Source organism: Pseudochaenichthys georgianus, chromosome 10, assembly GCF_902827115.2.
Source record: "Pseudochaenichthys georgianus chromosome 10, fPseGeo1.2, whole genome shotgun sequence".
Classification (NCBI taxonomy): Eukaryota; Metazoa; Chordata; class Actinopteri; order Perciformes; family Channichthyidae; genus Pseudochaenichthys; species Pseudochaenichthys georgianus.
The window spans coordinates 28,535,902-28,560,181 of NC_047512.1; the positions used below are offsets into that span (position 1 = coordinate 28,535,902).

General features: G+C 43.6%; 1 pseudogene; it reads right to left on the reverse strand.

Moving 5' to 3' along the window:
• Nucleotides 1–22: 22 nt before the first annotated feature.
• Nucleotides 23–20,444, reverse strand: LOC117453451 (gamma-aminobutyric acid receptor subunit pi-like; annotated as a pseudogene).
• Between the last annotated feature and the right edge of the window lie 3,836 nt (nt 20,445–24,280).

Genomic DNA, 24,280 nt, shown 5'->3' on the forward strand with positions numbered 1-24,280 from the left:
GTGAAATGAACAATGCAGCAGCTCAGAGGAACAGATAGCAAAGCCAGTAGAGAATATTGACACAGAGGAACGCCATGGGGAAAGCGGTGCGAGAGTGGCGATCGATGTTATGTGGATTTTCCACCGTGAAGGCGGCCGCAGCTCTGCCTGAAGCGCTCCTCACTGAGGACAGACCGCAGCCCTGATCCGACAGCTTCGCTGTCGCAGTCCGCTGCCTGCTCTAGGGGCTCCTCTGCAGTGGAGCTCATCTGCACAGTGTGTTTCGGCTGGGTGGAGCGGACGATGGGGATGGAGCCGTTTCCGTTGGATTCATCAGTGGCGGCGCCAGGGTATGGCTGGGGTAGGCTCCAGCCATACCAATAAATGGCTTAGCCCAACCATGAAAAATGATGTTAAAGTAAGCAAAATAAAGTCCGCCAACTCGCGCGGAGTAAATTGCACAGACAGCAGTTAGTAAGATTGATTTCAGTAGCCACTTGTCTGGAAATACCGAAGACTAGAAACGGTTTTGAAAGTGTAAGTAAACCATTTAAGGGTAAAGTTGTTCCTTTAGCTGGAGCCACAGTGATGATGTATTTATACTATCCTTATGAATGCAGGACAGTTATAATGCTTTAAGGAAATTGGTGCAATCCACTGCGTCTATTTCCTACATGTTGGATCACCATGTAAAGCCAACATGTGTATATTGTGTTTATATGCTATTTATATCCACCTACAAAACTCTTAAAGATGAAAACAGTTGTGTTCAATTCAAATGATTGTAATTGTATGTAGTCCTAGCATCTACAATATTTAACATTTTTGGACCAGGTGCATGTTGCGAATAATTATTGTTACAGTGTATGAAGGGGGTGGGGCTGGGGTGTCTAAAGTCAAAGATGAATCTTGATTGGGCCAAATTTGACCATCGAGTCACCGAAAACAATGCTGCTGGGTCTCCCCAAACCCGAACACCAAATGATACACCTTTTCTTTTTAGAGACCTTCAGACTTGTCACAAATTGTCAAAATCAGTTTTGTAGTGTTTATATACTGTAGGACCATCCACCAGCAGGATGGAGGGGACGTACGTCTCCAGGATAAAGAACAGCACGTTTCTACCCAGTGCGAAATGCAACACCAGCTTAGGGTATTGTCCTGTAAAAAAGACAAGGTATTGTAATGATGTATCATTTCTGCTCTCATATATAGGCTACTCATTTGTTAGAAGGGGCTTCTGGGGGTTGAAGTATCCTACCTGTCTCATACACACCCTCGGACACTGAGGTATAGTAGCTCTCTACGCTGTACTGAGCCAGCCACAGTATGTCGAGACCAGGCACGTGCACACATAGACCTCAAAGTGGGCTTGAGCCCCTGCCCTTTTTCTTCCTCCAGAGAAAGTTCTTTTTTAATTTTTTTAAATATGTATTTTTAATAAATTAATATATATCTACTCCAGTTAGCGCACAGTTTCCCTTTCCAAAAATATATTGATTGAATACAAAATAAAGATATCAGGTCGGGAGATTAGACTGTCAAGTTCCGATGCTCTCTCTCTACCCTCCCTCCCTCCCCCCACCACGTCTCGCGCACAGCGGTGCAGACAATCATCGGCAGTCACCTCAGACAGAAAGGTAGCCGCACCTCCCACCTCACAGTCCCATGTTATGCCGGCTTTTCTTGGCTTGTTTGAAGGTGAGTGGTGATGAATAAATGACTAAACTGCCAGTGCCTCTAGTTTACAGAGCTTAGCCAAAAGCCAAAAAGCAAATAGTGTTTTTGTCAATAAATCTGAAAATACTGTCAAAAGTAATCAAAGGTTTTAAATACTGTATATAGGAATTAAATGTAATATAAATCGTACTTTGAATGATTTATGACCCAAACCCTCTGAAAAATCGTTAAATATTTATTTAGAGCTACTGAAGTGAAAATCTCCCTTTCAGAAAAAGAGAACAATATTTGGATAAAGCGGCCTTAAGGATACGATTTGTAAAATGTAACATTTTGCAAGACACTACTGGTGAATATTTAATACATTTAAGCTAATATGTATCACCATAAAACTTCCCCAGTTGATTAGGTTTATCTTACATGCTATGTATAAATATGCAAATTAGGTAATATCTTATGCCTACTTTCTCAGGAATCTAAAGACGCCACTAGACACAGTTTAGTATAATAAACACTTAACGGTATATTCTGGATGTTCACCTCTCACCCTGTGTAATTCCTCTATAGTCTGGTTCTGCATGGTATAGAAGTGTGCACAGGCGTACTCCACCAGAGCACCAAAGATGAAGGTGAAGCAGATGCCCAGGTACACATCGATGGCCTTGATGAAGCAGTTGGCATTGGGCAGGGATTCTGCTGTGCTGCTGTAGCTGAGGCCTGGTTACACCTGCTCTGCTCTGTTGTGCTGCTGTAGCTGAGGCCTGGTTACACCTGCTCTGCTCTGTTGTGCTGCTGTAGCTGAGGCCTGGTTACACCTGCTCTGCTGTGCTGCTGTTGCTGAGGCCTGGTTCCACCTGCTCTGCTCTGTTGTGCTGCTGTGGCTGAGGCCTGGTTCCGCCTGCTCTGCTCTGCTGTGCTGCTGTAGCTGAGGCCTGGTTCCACCTGCTCTGCTCTGTTGTGCTGTGCTGCTGTAGCTGAGGCTTGTTCCACCTGCTCTGCTCTGCTGTGCTGTGCTGTGCTGCTGTAGCTGAGGCCTGGTTCCACCTGCTCTGCTCTGTTGTGCTGTGCTGCTGTAGCTGAGGCTTGTTCCACCTGCTCTGCTCTGCTGTGCTGCTGCAGCTGAGGCCTGGTTCCACCTGCTCTGCTCTGCTCTGCTGTGCTGCTGTAGCTGAGGCCTGGTTCCACCTTCTCTGCTCTGCTGTGCTGCTGTAGCTGAGGCCTGGTTCCACCTTGCTCCGGGAACAGCGTGGATACGGTTGTGCTGGACTGGGAGAATGGCGGGTGTCGTGTTTCTGCCTTTTCTTGGCTGTGCTGGACAAGGAGAAGATCGCTAGTCGTCCTGAAAAATCTACTGGATTCGGGTATGTTCTGCCGCCCGCAGTGGACATCCCCTGTACAGTTTCGGAGGTGTTGCACTGGTTGCACTGTCGCGGACATTCATTTCGGAAAATGTTTGTCTTTCTCACATGCCTGCCACGATGGTCCTTCAGAATTGTTTTTTAAACTCTAATCTCACTTTCGCGAAGTTTGCTGGTGACTCTAGAACAGCTGACAATGTATGTGTGTTGATTAAGAGGAAAAGGTGCTTGGTATTTTTATTGTTGTTGCTATCAGGAAATGTACAGCCAAATCCAGGTCCACCTAGCAGTATTAGTCAAATAGCTACTCCTGCTGATCTTATATCTAGATCTGGGCTAGGTTTAATTCATTTAAATGTGCGTAGTCTGTTACCTAAATTAGATTTTGTCCGTATTTGGGCGAGTTTGACTGATGCTGATGTCATTGTCTTATCAGAAACGTGGCTAGATAAATCCATTTTGGCCTCTGACATTTACATACATGGTTACAGTGTATATCGTACTGACCGGGCTAAAAAAGGTGGTGGCGTTGCCATTTATGTGAAAAATAAGTTTTGTGTAACCAATATGGTTTCCAAATCTGTTAGTAAACAGCTCCAATTTTTAGCCGTGAATATTGAGGTAACAAAGGGTCAACAGGTCATGGTGGTGGGCTGCTACAGGGCCCCTTCGGCTGTCAAGGACTCTTTATCGTCATTGGCAAAACTGTTATCACAACTTTCCTACAAGGAAATAGTGCTGCTTGGTGATTTTAATTGGGACTGGTTAACTTCTGTGTCAGAGGATTTTAAAAACCTGTGTACCTCTTTGAATTTTACCCAGATTATAGACAGTCCTACTCGCCCAAATATTAAGTCCCCAAATAAATCCTCCTTAATTGATCTAATTTTAACAAATGTTCCACATAAATACTCATCTGTGGGAGTATTTGCTAATGATATGAGTGACCACTGTGTTGTAGCCACAATTAGGGACACTAAGGTCCAAAAGGTTAAACCACGTATCATCACAAAGAGAGACAAAAAACACTTTGTGGAGCAGGGTTTTTTACATGATCTGTTTGATTTTGATTGGGGTAAAATAAATCTGTGTGCTGATGTAGAAACTGCATGGTCTTATTTTTATCTTGGTTTTATGAAAATTATAGATAGACATGCACCTCTGCGTACATTTAGAGTGAAGGGACGAAACAATCCCTGGTTTTCTGCTAAGCTGTCCATGTCTACTTCATGAGAGAAATAATGCTTGGGCTAAGGCTAGGAAATCAGGCTCAGAGGTAGAATGGCTAAGTTTTAGGCAGCTAAGAAATAGCTTTACATCTCAAATAAAAAGTGCTAAATCAAAGTACTATTTGTCAGTTACCACAGAAAACCTGAATAATCCTAGGACATTTTGGAAAGCCATAACATCGATTTCCACTGGTGATATCCCAAATGAGCTACCTCCGTGCCTTACCACAGCATCTGGCACTATATCAGACAGGGCTACTATGCTAAATTGCTTTAATAAGCATTTTGTGTCTTGTGGCTCTATGTTTGATTCTGTCACTGACTGTACTTCTGCTTCTGTGAACGCTCCAATCCTTGACTCTGAACAATGTGGTCTGGAAAACCCTTTTAGTTTGACTCCTTTAACTATTGGTATTGTTCATGAAGCATTATCCAAGTTAGATCCTAGGAAACCGGCTGGCCCGGACAACTTAGAACCTTTCTTTTTAAAGATAGCTGCAGATGTTATTGCTCCACCTCTTACTTCTCTTTTTAACCTCTCCCTCAGCACAAATGCAATTCCAAAAGTATGGAAGTCTGCTTATGTCTTGCCTTTACTGAAAGGAGGGGAGGCAACTATTTTAAATAACTATAGGCCAATCTCTAAATTGTCAGTTCTGGCTAAGGTGCTCGAACGACTTGTGAGTGAACAAGTAAAGGAGTTTTTATCTATAAATGATATCCTGTCTAAACATCAGTCAGGATTCAGAAAGAAACACAGCACCATCACTGCCACAATGAAAGTGGTAAATGACATTACTAGTATTTTAGATAATAAGCAGAGTTGTGCAGCTCTGTTTATTGACCTTTCCAAAGCGTTTGACACCGTTGATCATCGCATTTTAAAGCAGAGGCTACTCAGTATTGGCATATCCAGCCTTGCAGTGGGGTGGTTTGTGAACTACCTCTCTGAAAGGTCCCAATGTGTTCATTTTGATGGACTGTCTTCTGAGTGGTTAAACATTTCTAATGGTGTACCACAAGGTTCTGTTTTAGGACCACTTTTATTCTCCATATATATCAACAGCGTAGGTGATAATGTGGATGAAGCTACTTTACATTTTTATGCGGATGATACTGTGATGTATTGTGCAGGTCCCTCCATTAAAGAGGCTGTTGTTAAATTACAGGCTGTTTTTAACACTATTCAGACTCAGCTCTCTGAATTAAAGCTTCTTTTAAATGTGGATAAAACCAAGGTAATGCTCTTTTCAAAAGCAAAAAAGACACCAGAGCCTGTTTTAGATATTGTAACTATGCAAGGAACAAAACTTGAAGTTGTTGCCTGTTACAAATACATTGGTATCTGGCTTGATGATTGTCTCTCTTTTAAACTGCGTGTCAATAACCTGCTAAAAAAACTGAGGGTTAGGCTAGGGTTATTTTTCAGGAACAAGTCCTGTTTCTCGCTTGAGGCCAGGAAAAGGCTAGTCACTGTGACCTTTTTACCTGTGCTGGACTATGGGGATCTGGTCTATATGAATGCACCTGCCAATTGCCTGGTCAAGTTAGATGCTGCGTATCACAGTGCTCTGAGATTTGTGACAAACTGTAAAGCATTAACCCATCACTGTACCCTGTATGCAAGGGCTGGTTTGCTTTCACTAACTGTACGGAGGCTCAGTCACTGGTACATTTTTATATACAAAGCCATGTTAGGGAAACTTCCATCTTATATCTGCTCCCTGATCTCTCGGAGAATTGTAAGTGGCTACTGCCTGAGATCGAATGCAGTGGTTTTATTAAATGTGCCAACTGCTAGGACTGTCTTAGGGAAGACAGCTTTTAGATGCGCAGCTCCTCTGTCTTGGAATAGTCTGCAAATTAAATGGAAACTGAACAATCTGGTGCCACTAAATGTTTTTAAAGCTCGGTTGGATGCTACTCAATCGGAAGCTGTTGGTACCTGCTCATGTGGATAGTCATTGTAAATTGTAATCCCTGTAATGATGCTGTATGATGTCCTTCTTGTTGTTCTGTTTATGTTTCATGTGGAACTACTTGAGTAGGTCTCCCTTGAAAAAGAGATCAATGATCTCAATGGGATTTATCTGTATAAATAAAGGTTTGAAATGAAAATGAAATGAAATGAAAATGTGCGGGCGCCCATCATCAGGGTAGTCATGGTCAGGACTGTTGTCACTCCTGGGAAAAACATCACAGTGTTGTTTTCATGATGTAAGATAGTGGATGAAACTTTACTTTATGTGTCATTTTTTTGTAATTTGCTCTTTTATCTAAATGGGTACTGGTGTAAGTAAACCATTTAAGGGTACAGTTGTTCCTTTAGCTGGAGCCACAGTGATGATGATGTATTTATACTATCCTTATGAATGCAGGACAGTTATAATGCTTTAAGGAAATTGGTGCAATCCACTGCGTCTATTTCCTACATGTTGGATCAACATGTAAAGCCAACATGTGTATATTGTATTAATGCTATTTGTATCCACCTACAAAACTCTTAAAGATGAATACAGTTGTGTTCAATTCAAATTATTGTAATTGTATGTACTGATAGCCCTATCATCTACAATATTTAACATTTTTGCCACAATGGAGTGTGTTTTAACCCTTGTGTTGTGTTCAAAAGCTGTTACCGTTCAGGTGTTCGCGTGTCAATTTTGACCCATGATTTCTCGCAGTCCAAAACACAAAAAAAAAAAAAACTATCATCCAATATTGTTTTAACTTCATCATAACTAACTTATAATGCATACATAACCGTACAATCCTGTTGTAATTTAATGTTATGGCCCAAAACACATTACACCGCATATTGCAAACGTGCATGTGTGTGTTCAAGTTTAAGTGTTAGTGTACATATTCTTTGAGAAAGGTGGAGTTCCCGAGGGGGGCTGAGGGAGGGGAGACCAGGTGCATGTTGCGAAAAATTATTGTTACAGTTGATGAAGGGAGTGGGGCTGGGGTGTCTAAAGTCAAAGATGAATCTTGATTGGGCCAAATTTGACCTCAAGTCACCCAAAACAATGCGGCTGGGTCTTCCCAAACCCGAACAACAATTATACACCTTTTCTTTTTAGAGACCTTCAGACTTGTAGTGTTTATATAGCTGTTGTGGAGGATATCATGAAGCCTTGATCCGATAAAAAAAACTAGAGTGTAGTTATTATATAATTTTAACTTGAAACGGGTCACGGGAGACCCGAACACAACATAAGGGTTAAATGAGTGTATATTTGTCGTTTTTCTTTCAAATCTAGGATACCTAACTGCCGATGAACACAAATCTGTCAGCATTGTGAAAATTTACTTTTCTGCTTTTATATTTTAAATCAAATCAAATCAAGTTTTATTTATATAGCACATTTATGAACAATTTTTGGTCGAGCCAAAGTGCTGTACATATAATAAAAATAGCCTACAGTAGAGACACTTTACAGCAAATACAACAGCACAGATTGTTCAGAATATCAGTATGAGAAAAAAAAACGACACCCTCTATCCTTAGACCCTCACATCGTACAAGGAAAAACTTCCAGTGAAAAACCCACAGTATAAGGGGGAAAAATGGGAGAAACCTCAGGGAGAGCAACAAAGGAGGGATCCCTCTCCCAGGACGGACAGACGTGCAATAGAAGCCGTGTGTAAATCAAAGAGATAATACATTTTACAGCGTAGGTAGTCCAAATGTTAGGAAATGCATGTGTCTGTAATAAGAAGATGAATCTACGAGGATGTCAGCTACAATCCTGTGGAAGCCATCAGGGAAGCAGCATGACGAGACCCAGGCAGGACCGCAGAGACAGGTTTAGCCACGACCCGAAGTCCACGACTTAATCCAGAACTCAGGATAGAGGATCCAGGACCACAGCAAGAAGATCAGCCTCGACTCCGGATCCCGGCGTAGATATAGACACAAAACAAGAAAAAATGTGGCTGGGTTAATCGGAACAAGAGAATACACAGACACAGACAGACAGACAGACGGAAGAACAAGCACTCCCTATAAATAGCACCACTATAACATTTGACTATATTGTGTTATAATATGTTTTCTCTGCTTTGGTCATATCTGTCTGACCATATATAAAGTCTATAAAAGTGATTCAATATATGAAGAATGTATGCACTTAGGCTCTTAACTCCATGATACTTTGACCTTTAGATAAACCCAGTTAGATATCCAGTACTGACCGATGCAGGTCCTGGCTGGGACAGAGGACTGGCTGATCCAGAATGAGACCCAGGAGAGGACCACCAGCAGGATGGAGGGGACGTACGTCTCCAGGATATAGAACAGCACATTTCTACGCAGTGCGAAATGCAACACCAGCTTAGGGTATTGTCCTGTAAAAAAGCCAAGGTATTGTAATGATGTATAATTTCTGCTCTCATATATAGGCTACTCATTTGTTAGAAGGGGCTTCTGGGGGTTGAAGTATCCTACCTGTCTCATACACAGCCTCGAACACTGAGGTATAGTAGCTCTCTACGCTGTACTGAGCCAGCCGCAGTATGTCGAGACCAGGCACGTGCACACATAGACCTCAAAGTGGGCTTGAGCCCCTGCCCTTTTTCTTCCTCCAGAGAAAGTTCTTTTTTAATTTTTTTAAATATGTATTTTTAATAAATGAATATATATCTACTCCAGTTAGCGCACAGTTTCCCTTTCCAAAAAGTATTGATTGAATAAAAAATAAAGATATCAGGTCGGGAGATTAGACTGTCAAGTTCCGATGCTCTCTCTCTACCCTCCCTCCCTCCCCTCTCCACGTCTCGCGCACAGCGGTGCGGACAGTCATCGGCAGTCACCTCAGACAGAAAGGTAGCAGCACCTCCCACCTCACAGTCCCATGTTATGCCGGCTTTTCTTGGCTTGTTTGAAGGTGAGTGATGATGAATACATGACTAAACTGCCAGTGCCTCTAGTTTACAGAGCTTAGCCAAAAGCCATAAAAGCAAATAGTGTTTTTGTCAATAAATCGGAAAATACTGTCAAAAGTAATCAAAGGTTTTAAATACTATATATAGGAATTAAATGTAATATACATCGTGCTTTGAATGATTTATGACCAAACCCCTCTGAAAAATCCTTAAATATTTATTTGCTTATGTAAGAGCTACTGAAGTGAAAATCTATAGGTTACTTACGTAACCCCAGGACTCAGAGTAACATGAAGTGAGATGTCTCACTATGGGATGCGCCTCAACGCGTATGCAAACAGAAGCATCAATCTCATTACGCCAATTCTGATTGGCTGGTGATCTTGATGTCTACATCAGGGAATCCACCCACCCTTTAAGTAGCTTGCGCTACGTCGCAGCGTCATTCAAAATAAGCACCTCTTCTCGCTTTGTCTTAGCAAGAAGGGCCTTCTGGTGAGACATCTCACTTCACGTTACTCTGAGGCCTGGGGTTACGTAAGTAACCTATAGTTCTCAATCATAACACTCCGTTCGATGTCTCACTATGGGATATTGAAACTCCCGTATTGCTAGACATGCTTATCTCGAAAATCACCAAAACAACCAGAACTTAACAGGTAGAACCCTGTCTCAACACGGGGCCTAGCACTGAACGGGCCACACTTGGAGCAGAGACATCTAGCCTGTAAAAGCGGACAAAAGTGAGCGGTGAGGACCAGCTCCCTGCTGCACAAATGTCTTGGATGGAAACACCCTTGAACCTTGATACTGCTTATCTTTCTTACAGTGCAGACGCTTTTCTGCTTGCTCTTGCCTCTGCTTACTTTTTATGCTGATTTTCCTATTCTTATTCTCTGAAAACTTCGAGCAGCGGCTCCTGGACATTAACTTATCACTGGGACAGTTCATCTTCGTAAATAGACGGAGGGTTTCAGCCATATTTCAACATTTTTACGACGACCTCAGTCTTACAGTAGCGTGGCCTAGCAACAGCTAAAGTCTGGTAGGCTACTGCATGCTATTTAGCTTAAGCTAGTTGGTAGCAAAATGCCTCCGTTCTCTACAGATGACTTCCACAAACTTCTACAGAAGATGGCTGTGTTGGAAATGAAAATGCAACGGTTGGAAGTTAACGTGGAAGTGAATGGACTATGTCTTGGGAATGACACCACTTTACCAGTGTTGCAAAATAATGAAAAAGGGTATGCTAACTCACAGCTTGTTAGCAGCTACAAGGATTCCAAGGAACAGGAGGGCTGTGTACCAGGTAATACATCTACAAGTGGTAGTCCTCCCTGGAACTCTCTGGGTGCAAAGCCTAAGAGTAAATCATTTTCATGGGATTTGGGAGGACGGATAACAGGCGCTCAGAAATCTGTGATGCGACCGGCTGGCCTGCATTGTTATCACCCAGGAAGAGCGCCTCTTCAACCCCTAAACAGCCGTGGACAGCTGCTAAAGGGAGAATTACAAACAATCCTCCTAAACCACCAAGTGTGCCAACCCAGAACAGATACGCTCCGCTGACCGAGAGCCGGAGATCTCTTTCTGATGACCTGGATAACCCGTTCTCTTCACATAGCAGGGTAAGGACCAATAGCTACTCCAAAAGTAAAAGGCTAGAGGGAAAGCTAACGACTGGGTCTGAAACTCTGATTGTGGGTGACTCTGCTGTAAGAGATGTAAAAGGTCTGTGTAATAAGAACAACACCAATGTACTCTGTTTTCCCAAGGATGTGGTCTCTGACTTGGCTGAGAAGATCCTGCATATTGGGGCTGAACATAAGACTGTGAAGAATGTGGTACTACACATTGGAACAAATGATGTTGTGAAACAACAGTCAGAAGTGCTGAAAGAAGACTTTAAATGTTTGTTCGAAACTGACAGTTCTCTAAATGCAGATGTGTTCATCAGTGGCCCTCTACCGCCAGTCAGAAGAGGAGTGGAGAGATTCAGCAGATTGTTTGCACTGAACACCTGGCTTTCAACTGTCTGTACTGACCATTCTGTTCATTTTATTGACAATTTTAACTTTTTCTGGGACCGCAGACATCTTTTCAAGGCAAATGGAGTTTGCCTGAACAAGTCAGGAGTGAAATTTTTTATCTCTAACATATTCAACTGCCTGCGTCATCGATCTGTTCCCTCTGCCAAGGACAAGCGGCAAGAGGAATCAAAACAGGAGAAAGACACATTGCTCAGAAAACCCTGAAGAAGTATCACTGCACCCGCCTGAGGAATCTTCTGATTATGGGAGACATATGAGACACACGGAGGAGTCTCCACCGCCCGTCACCCACCCCCCTGTCAACGCCTTTGAGGATACTCCGTTCACCCTTTCACCCTCACCCACCCTCCTGGAGATCGCTGAACCCACAAAGGAGATACAGAGGGTTGGCACCGATTCCTTCCTGGAGTTCAAAGACCAAACTAAGGCGATACGCAGGGCTGGCACCATGTCCTTTACCCCCGCTCCTCAACGACGCCCACCAAAATCACCACGGAGACGCGCACCATCTCCTCCGTCTTCATCACCGCGCCTACGTCAACCACCTCCCCACCCTGGCAGCATGTCCTCTACCCACGCACCATCTCCCCCGTCTCCATCACCGTGCCTATGTCAACCACCTCCCCTCCCTTCAAGAAAGCATCTGCAGTCTCCGAAGCCTGATAAGAATGTGTGTGTACAAAACACAACAAACTCTTACTGATATGTGTGGGGTCCAGGCTCAAGGGCGTATGGCACTCTCAACTCTTTCCAGGACATGTCGGGGCCCTGCCTGCCAGTAGCTTTGCCGATATCTGTGTTGATAGGTAATAGATTAAGAGCGGTGAATCATCTTAGAAACAGGAAGCGCCCAAACGTTTGTGTGAGTTTATCAAATGTAGCAGTGATTCCATGTCAGCCACAGCTTGTTACAAAAAACATGACTGATAGTGTGTTTAACAAACTTAAACTAGCTTTATTAAATGTCAGGTCTTTGGCAGGAAAAACATTTTAAATCAATGATTTCATCACTGAGCACAATCTTGATTTTATGTTTTTAACAGACACTTGGATTGAACAAAATAACAGTGCAGCTGTTATTATCGAATCAACCCCTCCCAACTTCAGTTTTATGAGTCAGGAAAGAATGCATAAGAAAGGGGGTGGAGTTGCTATTCTGTTCAATGATTCCATTCAATGCAGGAGGACATCTTATGGGAACTTTGCTTCTTTTGAATATGTGGCCCTTCCGCTGAAATGCTCCTCTCGAGCTCTGTTCCTAAATATCTATAGACCACCCAAATACTGTGCAAGCTTTTTTGATGACTTTACTGAACTGCTGTATATAGTGTGTATTGACTTTAACTGTCTAGTCATTGTTGGTGATTTTAACATCCATGTTGACAACCCCCAGGACAGAGGGGCTAAATAACTGTTTTGTGTTCTTGATAGCTATGGACTGACTCAGCATGTGACGGAGCCCACGCACAATAAGGGGCACACTCTGGACTTAATTATCTCAAAGGGTCTGAATATCTCTAAGGTTGTGGTGACTGATGTTGCACTGTCTGACCATTCCTGTGTTTTATTTGAGAGCTCTATTTCTGTTCACACAAATGTTCAAAAAGAGGTAACCACAAAGCGATATTTAACTGAAAATACTAGGGAAATGTTTACTCAGAATTTTTCTACCACACCCTGCTAACACCTCAGTAAATGAGCTAGTTGATCATTTTAATTCAAAAATTAAAAATGTTATAGATGCCATTGCTCCAATTAAGGTAAAGGAAGTGACTGGGAAGAAAATATCTCCATGGAGAAAGGCCATGACAGTGAAAACAGAAAAAAGAGAATGTCGAAAAGCTGAACGCAGGTGGCGAAAAACAAATCTCCAGGTTCACTTTGACATTTATAAAGAGAGACTTGGCCTTTATAATTTGGAATTGAAAAACGCACGACAATCGTTCTTCTCTGACATCATTACCAAAAACAAAAACAACGCACGTGCCTTGTTTGCTACCGTCGACAGACTAACTAACCCCCCAGTGTCAGTAGCCTCTGAATTTCTATCCACCAGGGCGTACAATGATTTTGCCTCCTTTTTCACTGACAAAATTCAGAAAATCAGACAAGCAGTCAGTGCCTCTGCATCAAGAACAGCAAATGTGTTGTCTCTGTGTCCACTTAACATCAATTCAGACATCATGACACAATTCCATCAGATTAATGATAAAAACCTAGAGGACATTATTCAACTTCTGAAGTCCTCCTCCTGCTGCCTTGATATTATTCCAACAGGATTTTTCAAAGATGTTTTGCCTTGCATGGCCTCAGAACTACTTCATATAGTAAACAAATCTCTTCACTCAGGTATTTTTCCACAGGCCCTGAAAACGGCAGTCATTAAACCGCTCTTAAAAAAGAATAATCTAGATGCTTCAGTAATGAACAATTACAGGCCCATATCAAACCTCCCATTTCTAGGTAAAATCATTGAAAAAGTTGTTTTTCAACAGTTGAGTAATTTCTTGCATTTAAATAACTGTTTCGATGTGTTCCAGTCAGGCTTTCGTCCAAACCACAGCACTGAGACTGCTCTTGTAAAGGTCTTTAATGACATCCACTTAAACACAGACAGTGGCAGAACTTCAGTGTTAGTATTATTAGATCTCAGTGCTGCGTTTGACACTGTTGACCACAACATATTACTAGACCGACTGGAAAACTGGGTGGGACTTTCGGGAACAGTTCTAAATTGGTTTGAATCCTACTTAAAGGACAGAAACAACTTTGTTTCTATAGGTAAATACACATCTGAGTTGACAAATATGACATGTGGGGTTCCTCAAGGCTCCACCTTGGGGCCTCTTCTCTTTAACATCTACATGCTACCACTGGCTCAGATAATGAAGAACAACAAAATAAGTTACCATAGCTATGCAGATGACACACAAATGTACGTAACAATTTCACCAGGAGACTATGCTCCAATTCAAACACTGAGTAAGTGCATTGAACAAATCAATGACTGGATGTGTCAGAACTTTCTCCAATTAAACAAAGATAAAACTGAGGTAATGGTTTTTGGAGCCAAGTCAGAACGTATAAAAGTTAGCGCTGAGCTTCAGTGTGCAATGTTCCAAACAACAGATAAAGCCAGAAATCTAGGTGTAGTCATGGACTCTGACCTGAGTTTCAACAGTCACATTAAAACAGTTACTAAATCAGCCTACTATCACCTAAAGAATATATCTAGGATTAAAAGACTAATGTCACAGCAGGATTTGGAAAAACTTGTCCATGCCTTTATCTTCAGTAGACTGGACTACTGCAATGGTGTCTTCACAGGTCTCACTAAAAAAATCTATTAGAAAGCTGCAGCTGATTCAGAACGCCGCTGCTCGAGTCCTCACTAACACTAAGAAAGTGGATCACATCACTCCTGTTCTGAAGTCTTTACACTGGCTTCCTGTGTGTCAAAGAATAGATTTCAAAATATTGCTGCTGGTTTATAAAGCACTGAATGGTTTAGGCCCAAAATACATTACTGACCTCCTGCTAAATTATGAACCATCCAGATCTCTCAGGTCTTCAGGGACTGGTCAGCTTTCTGTCCCCAGAGTCAGAACTAAACATGGTAAAGCAGCGTTCAGTTATTATGCTCCAAATATCTGGAACAAACTCCCAGAAACCTGCAGGTAACTCTTACTACTTTTAAATCCAGGCTGAAGACTTTTCTTTTTGTCGCTGCTTTTAATTGAACTATTCATATCTTAAACTGCACTGTAACTTTTATCCATGTATTTTTTCTTTTAATGTTTATTTTATTAGCTTTTCTTTTTTAATGCTTAATGTCTTTCATTTTTTGTAAAGCACTTTGAATTGTTTTGTGTTGAAAAGTGCTATATAAATAAACTTGCCTTGCCTTGCCTTGCCTTGAACAAAGCCCAGGATGTAGCCAGTCCACGAGTAGATTGAGCACGCAGGCCCGTTGGTGCCTGCAAACCCTGACTCGTATAAGCCAGAGCAATCGCTTCCACAATCCAGTGGGAGAGCCGTTGCCTGGTAACGGGCTTGCCCTTATGAGGGTTAGCCCAGGATACAAAGAGTTGGTCATTGCAACGAAACTCTTTTGACCTGTCCATATACAGTGGGGCAACAAAATGTTTAGTCAGCCACCAATTGTGCAAGTTCTCCCACTTAAAAAGATGAGAGAGGCCTGTAATTTTCATCCTAGGTATACCTCAACTATGAGAGACAAAATGAGAAAAAAAAATCCAGAAAATCACAATTTATTTGTAATTTATGGTGGAAAATAAGTATTTGGTCAATAACAAAAGTTCATCTCAATACTTTGTTATATACCCTTTGTTGGCAATGACAGAGGTCAAACGTGTTCTGTAAGTCTTCACAAGGTTTTCACACTGTTACAACCCGGCTCCTGGGCTGCAACATAAAGCGGGGAGGTGAGACGAGGGGTATGATATAATGTTTATTTATTCAAAACAAAAAAACAAACAAGCAAACAAGCAACAGGTCCCTGACGCTGGCACAGGACAAGTGCCCAGAGAAGACAGAGCGACGTAACGGCTGGGCTCCTCCTATATCCTTTTCCTTTCCAGGTGCAGCTCATCAGGCAGGTATCCTCCCACCGGTGTGACTCATCAGCCATGAACCTGTGAACACCCACAAAGCACACCCACAACCAGACGGCACCCCACGTGTTGTGGAGGGGTCGTCACAACACACTGTTGCTGGTATTTTGGCCCATTCCTCCATGCAGATCTCCTCTAGAGCAGTGATGTTTTGGGGCTGTCGCTGGGCAACACAGACTTTCAACTCCCTCCAAAGATTTTCTATGGGGTTGAGATCTGGAGACTGGCTAGGCCACTCCAGGACCTTGAAATGCTTCTTATGAAGCCACTCCTTTGTTGCCCGGGCGGTGTGTTTTGGATCATTGTCATGCTGAAAGACCCAGCCACGTTTCATCTTCAATGCCCTTGCTGATGGAAGGAGGTTGTCACTCAAAAATCTCACGCCCCATTCATTCTTTCCTTTACACGGACCAGTCGTCCTGGTCCCTTTGCAGAAAAACAGCCCCAAAGCATGATGTTTCCACCCCCATGTTTCACAGTAGGTATGGTGTTCTTTGGATGCAACTCAGCATTCTTTCTCCTCCAAACACGTCTAGTTGAGTTTTTACCAAAAAGTTCTATTTTGGTTTCATCTGACCATATGACATTCTCCCAATCCTCTTCTGGATCATCTAAATGCTCTCTAGCTAACTTCAGACGGGCCTGGACATGTACTGGCTTAAGCAAGGGGACACGTCTGGCACTGCAGGATTTGAGTCCCTGGCGGCGTCGTGTGTTACTGATGGTAGCCTTTGTTACTTTGGTCCCAGCTCTCTGCAGGTCATTGACTAGGTCCCCCCGTGTGGTTCTGGGATTTTTGCTCACCGTTCTTGTGATCATTTTGACCCCACGGGGTGAGATCTTGCGTGGAGCCCCAGATCGAGGGAAATTATCAGTGGTCTTGTATGTCTTCCATTCTCTAATAATTTCTCCCACAGTTGATTTTTTCACACCAAGCTGCTTACCTATTGCAAATTCAGTCTTCCCAGCCTGGTGCAGGTCCACAATTTTGTTTCTGGTGTCCTTTGACAGCTCTTTGGTCTTGGCCATAGTGGAGTTTGGAGCGTGACTGTTTGAGGTTGTGGACAGGTGTCTTTTATACTGATAACGAGTTCAAACAGGTGCCATTAATACAGTGAACAAGTGGAGGACAGAGGAGGCTCTTAAAGAAGAAGTTACAGGTCTGTGAGAGCCAGAAATCTTGTTTGTTTGTAGGTGACCAAATACTTATTTTACCGAGGAATTTACCAATTAATTCATTAAAAATCCTACAATGTGATTTCCTGGATTCTTTCCCCCCATTCTGTCTCTCATAGTTGAGGTGTACCTAGGATGAACATTACAGGCCTCTCTCATATTTTTAAGTGGGAGAACTTGCACAATTGGTGGCTGACTAAATACTTTTTTGCCCCACTGTAGGTGCGTAAAGCACGGACTGGGCACAGCAAATTCGGCCGCTGTTCCTCAGAAGAACACAGTGGCGGAGGAAATGCCTCAATATTAATGGGGGTACATGAGCCAACCACCTTAGGTACAAAGGCAGGGTTGGGTTTCAGCAACACTCTCGTTTGCCTCGGGGCAAACTGAGTGCATGAAGGATGTACAGAGAGCGCATGCATGTCACTGACTCGCTTGGCAGAAGCCAGAGCCAGTAACAACACTGTCTTCAGTGACAGGTGTTTCATGTCAGCTTCTTCCAGGGGTTCAAATGGAGGTCGAGTGAGCCCATCTAAAACCACTGTCAGGTCCCATAAGGGCACCAGTGACCTGGAAACAGGAAGGAGCCTGCGAGCCCCTTTCATAAAACGGCAGACCAAGGGATGTTGGCTAGTCGTCTTTCCCTCAAAGCCCACATGGCATGCAGCAATAGCAGCCAGGTACACTTTGATCGTAGAGAAAGCTCTGTGTTTATCAATTAAGTCCTGTAGAAAGGATAGAATCACCCCGAAAGGACATTGAAAAGAGATGTGTCCCTTTTTGAAGGCACCACTCCTCAAACACCCTCCACTTACAGTCATAGAGGGACCTGGTGGAGGAAGCTCTTGCACTCTGAATAATGTTTATCACCTTCTGAGGGAGTCCCACTGTATTCAGATTGTACCACTCACGGGCCAGCCCCATAGTGCCAAGCGCTCTGGGTGTGGGTGAAAAATGGTCCCCCCCGCCTGAGACAGTATGTCCCTGCGTAGCGGGAGCTGCCACGGCTGCCCGCACAGCAGCTGATATATCTCCGCCAGCCAGTACATTGCAGGCCAGTGTGGAGCTATCAGGATAAGTGTGTGGCGTTGTTCCCTCTCTCTGGCCAGAGTTGGGGGTATCAGAGCCAGGGGTGGGAACGCGTACAGAAGGACCGGAGGCCAAACGTGTGCGAGCGCGTCCACGCCTAACGGTGCGTTTAAATCGCGTATTGAAAAGAACAGCTGACATTGAGCGTTTTCTTTTGATGCGAACAGATCCACCGCGGCCTGACCGTAATGCACCCACAGCTGACTCACAATTATTGAATGTAGAGTCCAGTCTGCATATAGTGGTGCACCTCTGGACAGCAGATCTGCCCCGAGGTTCATCACTCCTGGTACGTGCGTCGCTCTCATAGAGAGGAGATGTCCGCAGCTCCATAAGATCAGTTTGCATGCCAGCATGTGTAACTGGAGAGAACGCAAACCCCCTTGGCGGTTGATATACGATATTGTGGTTGTGTTGTCTGTCCTCATGAGGACATGATGTCCTCTGAGAAAAGGCAGAAAGCGTTTCAGGGTGAGGAACACCGCTAAAAGCTCCAGATAATTTATGTGTGACCGTTGGAGGTCTCTGCTCCAGAGACCCCTCACAGGTCGACCTTTGTATATACTAGGGCTGTGCATCTTCACTGGTCTCACGATTCGATTCGATTACGATTATCCTGTCAACGATTCGATTCGGTTCGATATCCCGGTGCATCACAGTGCATCACGATTCATACCAATGCGTTGCATCGTCAATTTTCTATATTACTGCACATGGCTTATTTTTCATCAATGCATACATGCAGTAAATACATATGAACTCTCTTTTTATTATTTAGAAAGTGCTTCAGAAATCAATTACATAAATGTCTTGACATTAATTTATAAACCAAAATAAATGAATTGTATAGGTCTAGCCTCCAATGTCCTGAATGTGGCATCACACACAGGACTTGAGTCTGAACACAGCAGACAACAGGAGTATTTACAACAGCATATACAAACAAAAATACTGCATGTGGGTGCACACTTACATTCTCTGTCTTACTGTTACATAAATCCCATGAATGTATGAGATTAAATTAGCTTCATTATATCTCAGTGATTAAGTGAATAACAACGTTTCTATCGGGTCACTATCAGCCTGTCACTCATTATTTTCAGGGAGGGGGCGGGGCTTGGAGTAACGGAGAGGAGACGGTGATCGCGGAAGCTTTTTTCCTCCTGCCTTCACAAACTTTACACACGTATATATAGTCTGCAAATTGCTAGAGGACATTCATACTTTGCAATCCAAGACTTAATTAAATCCACCAAAAACCTGACATGATTGTAACGCGATTATTTTTGAAAAACATAAATCCCTCCCTGTGTCTCTGAGCCGCAGCGACATGCACGGAGTGATTCAGAGCGGGTCCTGCTGTTGTCGGTTCTGGACTGGTGTTCTTGTGTTGGTGGATAAAGCAGACTGCTCCGTGTTGCTGTGCCGCTGTCACGTATGTTCCCTGATCTCTGCGTCACCGACCGATTTGATATTAAAGTGACAGAAAAAACGTTATAGTAAAGCCGCGGCCGGAAAATCAGGAAGCAACGTTACTACTCTATAACCGATTATCTTCCGTCACTGCATCGAGACCGAATCGTCCACGTCCGCATCGCAATGCATCGTAGAAACGATTATTTTCAACACCCCTAGTATATACCCCCCCAGCCCGTCAGACATGCGTCTGTGGTGACCACCTTCCGCGATAGGACAGCACCCCATCGGCACGCCCCGTACTAGAAAAGTCGGGTGCAGCCAGTGGCGCAGAGCCATTACACATTTCATAGTGACCATCACTCTCCTTGCGCCATGACGCGCGGGGTCCAGTCTGAGGGCAGAAGGCAGCGACTGGACCCTTCGGGGAAGACAAAGCTGGAGAGCCTCATCCTCCTTCTTTTTGGATTCACACCGCTGCTGCATCGAAGCTAGAGCGGAGCCAAATATGCCCTCGGGAACAATAGGCATGTCCAAGACGTCCTCTTTTTCCCGGTCTGGGAGGTTCGTCAGGGTAAGCCACCTGGCTCTCTCCTGTACCACCATTATCCCCAGTGCTTTGCCCGTGGCTTGGACTGCACAGTGCTGCACACGGAGGCAAATGTCCGTGATCGCTGCGATTTCGTCCCACACGGCAGGCTCAGGTTTGATCGTCATGTCCTCGCAGAGCTCCGCCTGGTAGGCGGTCAGCAGCGAGGAGACGTTGAGCGCCCAGGCGGATAAGGCTGCGGCTTTATAGGCTCGTTCGGTCATTGCTGACTGGAAGCGGTCTGCCTTTGCCGGTAGCGTGGGGTTCCTGCTCGGTGCCGAAGCCAGCCGCGGTTGGAGGTGGGCTGCCACCAGCGGCTCCATGAGCGGCATGCGGAGCAGGCCGAGCTTCTCCATGCCGTCACAGTCCAAAGAGGAGGCACCCTGGATTGGGGCCTTGTTGCTGAAAGGGCGGTCTCTCCACGAGACCGACACCTCGTCCAGCATCTCTGGAAAGACTGGGAGAAGCTGCTTCCTCATCCTCGCTGCTTGGGGCAAGTTCTTCCCCTCATAGCAAGATCTGGAGGTCTCCTTGGCCACTTCAGGCCAGGGGATGTCCAGCCTGGACGCAGCGCGTTGGCACACGACCTGCAAGTCCATACTTGCAGGTCGAAGCTGGTGTGCTTTTGCCCGGGGGAGCGGACATCGCCTCCGGCTTGGCAGCCTGGGCGGATGAAACGAAGATGTCATCTTCGTGCTCATCCGAGTCGGATAAGAGGAACTCAGAGGCATCCTCTTCATCCTCCTCCATATAATCCAGCTGTAGGACATCCTCCGCGGGTGGAACCACGGTGAGGTCCAGTTGGGAGCCCCAGATTGACACAGCGTGGGGCTCCGCTCTCGCTCGGCGTAACCCTCGGAGCATACTCTCCAATCACAGAGCTTGAGGACTATCACGGGGTTTGTCAAACAGAGCACATTCTGGGTAGTGTAGTGTCTTCTGCCATCCTTTACTCCGAAAAAACATTTGTTTCTCCGAATCAAAGGGGAAAAATACAAAAGCATTGCACACAATTTAAACCAATCAATGTTGTGTAATTAACAAGGATAATCTGGTGTTTTTTAGTCGATGAGTAGTGCAGATATCACTGTAAAATCAATCGACAGTAAGGGGAATACTTACTTCCGGGTGTACAATTCTCCGTTATCCAATGAGAATCGACGTTCACATTGCCTTTAAGGGCAGCCGACACAAACGAATGCGTGCTTCCATGAGCGTCAAATCCCGCCGCAGATGGGAATACATTGCAATCTGTTGAAAGCTATTTGCGTCCCTTTATGAAGCTGAAGGAGCCTAGGAGCGTCACAACTGCACGCAGGGGCGCCGTAATCGCCGACGATTCTAAGGGCCCGTGACTGACAGGGGCCCCAAAATGTTCAGAACATTAAGGAAAAAAATGTAAGTAACCTTTCATCAATTCTCAATAATTAACATTAATAGAAAGTTATATTGATAAATTACTCACTAAACTTACGATTCATTTAACTTATTTTCTTCCAAAAGTTAATTACCCAAAGCCTCCCCCTTCTATTTACATGTAATGGTTTGGTCCTGCCCAGGGTCGGCATCAAGGGGGGTCATTCGCGGGCCTTTTTTTTTTTTTAATCATATAAGTGAAAACGTTCCCACTAAACGTTTTTTGTGTGAAATACATCAGAAATAAATAATACAAATATAAAACAGCCTGAGGTGTGCTCACTGCTGCTCTCTGATTGGTGTGTTGCTTGACCAATGACCCCCGACTTTTGTTTTGTTATCATTACGTGGCTGTGTGTTTAGATAAAAGCCCAGTGGCAATCTGTTCATCTGTTACACTGATTATACAGTAAAGCCATCGAAAATAATATGATATACACAGTACAGTACAAGTAGCCTACTTCTGGGTCTCTGGTTGCGTTCGGATAGTTTAAAAATCAGCTCCTAAGTTCTAACCCTATCGTCTATCCCTTGACCTCTGAGTGAAACGTCACGGGGTTAAGGGATAGTGGATAGGAGAATTCAAAAGGATTTAGGAGAAGAGACTGCGGTACTTTAGAGAATCCGACTGCACTTTCACTATCCGACGTGTTTATGATGCGCCAGCGGACGTCATTTTGTGCGTCTGCTGCTGTGGGGTAACTATGGAAACTACAGTTTTCCATACAGCGGACTACAACATGGATGTTTAATAAGAACGAGGGACCACTGTAAACTCATCTAGAGACTCTGCACCGTGCTCTGATGCTGTTGTTTTATGCTTTATGAACGTGGACAACAGAGAAAAATATTCTTCATGACCAAAGTTGGAATTTAAATAAAAAAGGAAAGTGAAACTTATGCTCGTCACCCTCTCCCTCCAGTCTACATTAATACAAAAAATTATCCCAGTATGATTGTATGAACTATGAAAATATCTTAAAATCAATACAAATGTATTTATTATAAACGTTAGTCCTTAACATCTATCACTGTGTATATCACCATTCAAACATCTTTTAAAAGTTGAACAAACACAGCTCAGTGAAATGTTGACTTTATTTGATCATTTCAGTAAAAACTAACGTTCATATTTCTCTTTTTGATTATAATACTGATGAACGTTCAAAACAAAGCACTTTGGCAACTTACCACATACGTTTTAAAAAGCTTAATAAGCACCGTAACTTTCATGATATAATTTCTCCGTCATAATCGATTGTTTCCGTGAACGTCCGACTGTTGTGTGACACAAATGCTGCGGCTGCAAGGCATTGTGGGGCAGCATTTTCTCCTCTCCTTTCGGTTAGGGAGGTCCAGTGGTTCCTAAGCTAAAGGAGGTTATAAAGGAAGTTTGAAACCTCCTTTCCTATCATTCTAGAGAATTGGAACGGCACTTATCATGGCTGCCACTGAGGGACTTCCGGGTCATTTCACTCCGTTAGGAAGGTTCCTAAGCTAAATGGACTATTCGACTGCCTTCGTGTTTTATTCAAGCTCGGCTCTGTGTGTGTGTGGCAAGAGTGCATTTTGTGAGTGCGCGAGTGGTAACGCGGAATGTTGTTGTTAGCATCTGGTTAGTTAGCTATGCTAATGGTTATAAAGAGCTGTTTCTACACCAAGGTGGAAGAGAGTCCTCTCCTGTCAGACTGAGAGGATCGTATAACCTCAGCTCAGTGGGGTAAGGACTCTCTCAGTGTTTAGATAGTTAACTTTAGTGTAGGTTATCTCAGTGGGTCTCAAACGGTTTGGTCACCATTTATGTAAACAAGTATTTGCGAGGAACACCTTTATATGATCATTATAGTTATTAAAAAAATAAGAGAATAAATGAAAAAGGGGTATGAAATACTATAGGACAGTAAGACAAGAATACAGTTTAAAAGGGGAGTGATTAGTAAAATATCCATAAAGAAAAAGTAAATCTGTTCACAATTCTGTTTCATATGGATGCTGAGAGATAGGCTATCCATAGATCTCTTCCTTTAGCTCTCAAAGTGCACCAGATTGATGCATTTAACTTCAATATCTTTTTAAATAATCTTCCCGGGGGAGCATGCCCCACCTAAAACATGTTCACATGGATAGGATACTAAATACATTTGCACACTTTTTATATGGTGGCCTATGTCCATATGTTTCTGTTTTGGTGGTTGTGCCACAACCCGTGCATGTATTGTGAGGAAATATTTGTATGTATTCATGTTAGTAAACTATGAAGAAGCTTAAAAAGGGAAAATGATTTGTGTAGAAAACTGAGCTGGTTTTGGGCCTGCTAACATGTGGTTTTTGAGGACAAAGGAAGAGGGGGAAGGAGAGGAGTTAACATACAGTCATCTCAGATCCCTGTGATAATGAAGCTAAGCCACTGGGATTGGGGAACTTAAGATGTGAGGTGTTGATGATAATTTGGGCAGCCAATCACGGAGGTCTGGAAGGGAGGATCAGATAACTCCTCCCTTTGTTAGCAAGGTATTAAATACAGGAACCACGCTGTTTTTCGCCCTCTTTCTCTGGCTGGCTGGTTCACGTGAGTATCAGGTAAATGTGGGATCCCACAGATCTGTATTTATTTTGTACTGTATTTGATTGTATTGCATTGTATATTACCATTAAAGTGGATTATTGTTTAACGGTTAATTGTATGCTCTGGACTCCTTCCTGTAATATAACCAGCTTGTCTAGGGACGCGCGGAGATTTGAAAATGCGGACTAGTTGTCCACTCATATCTCCTAA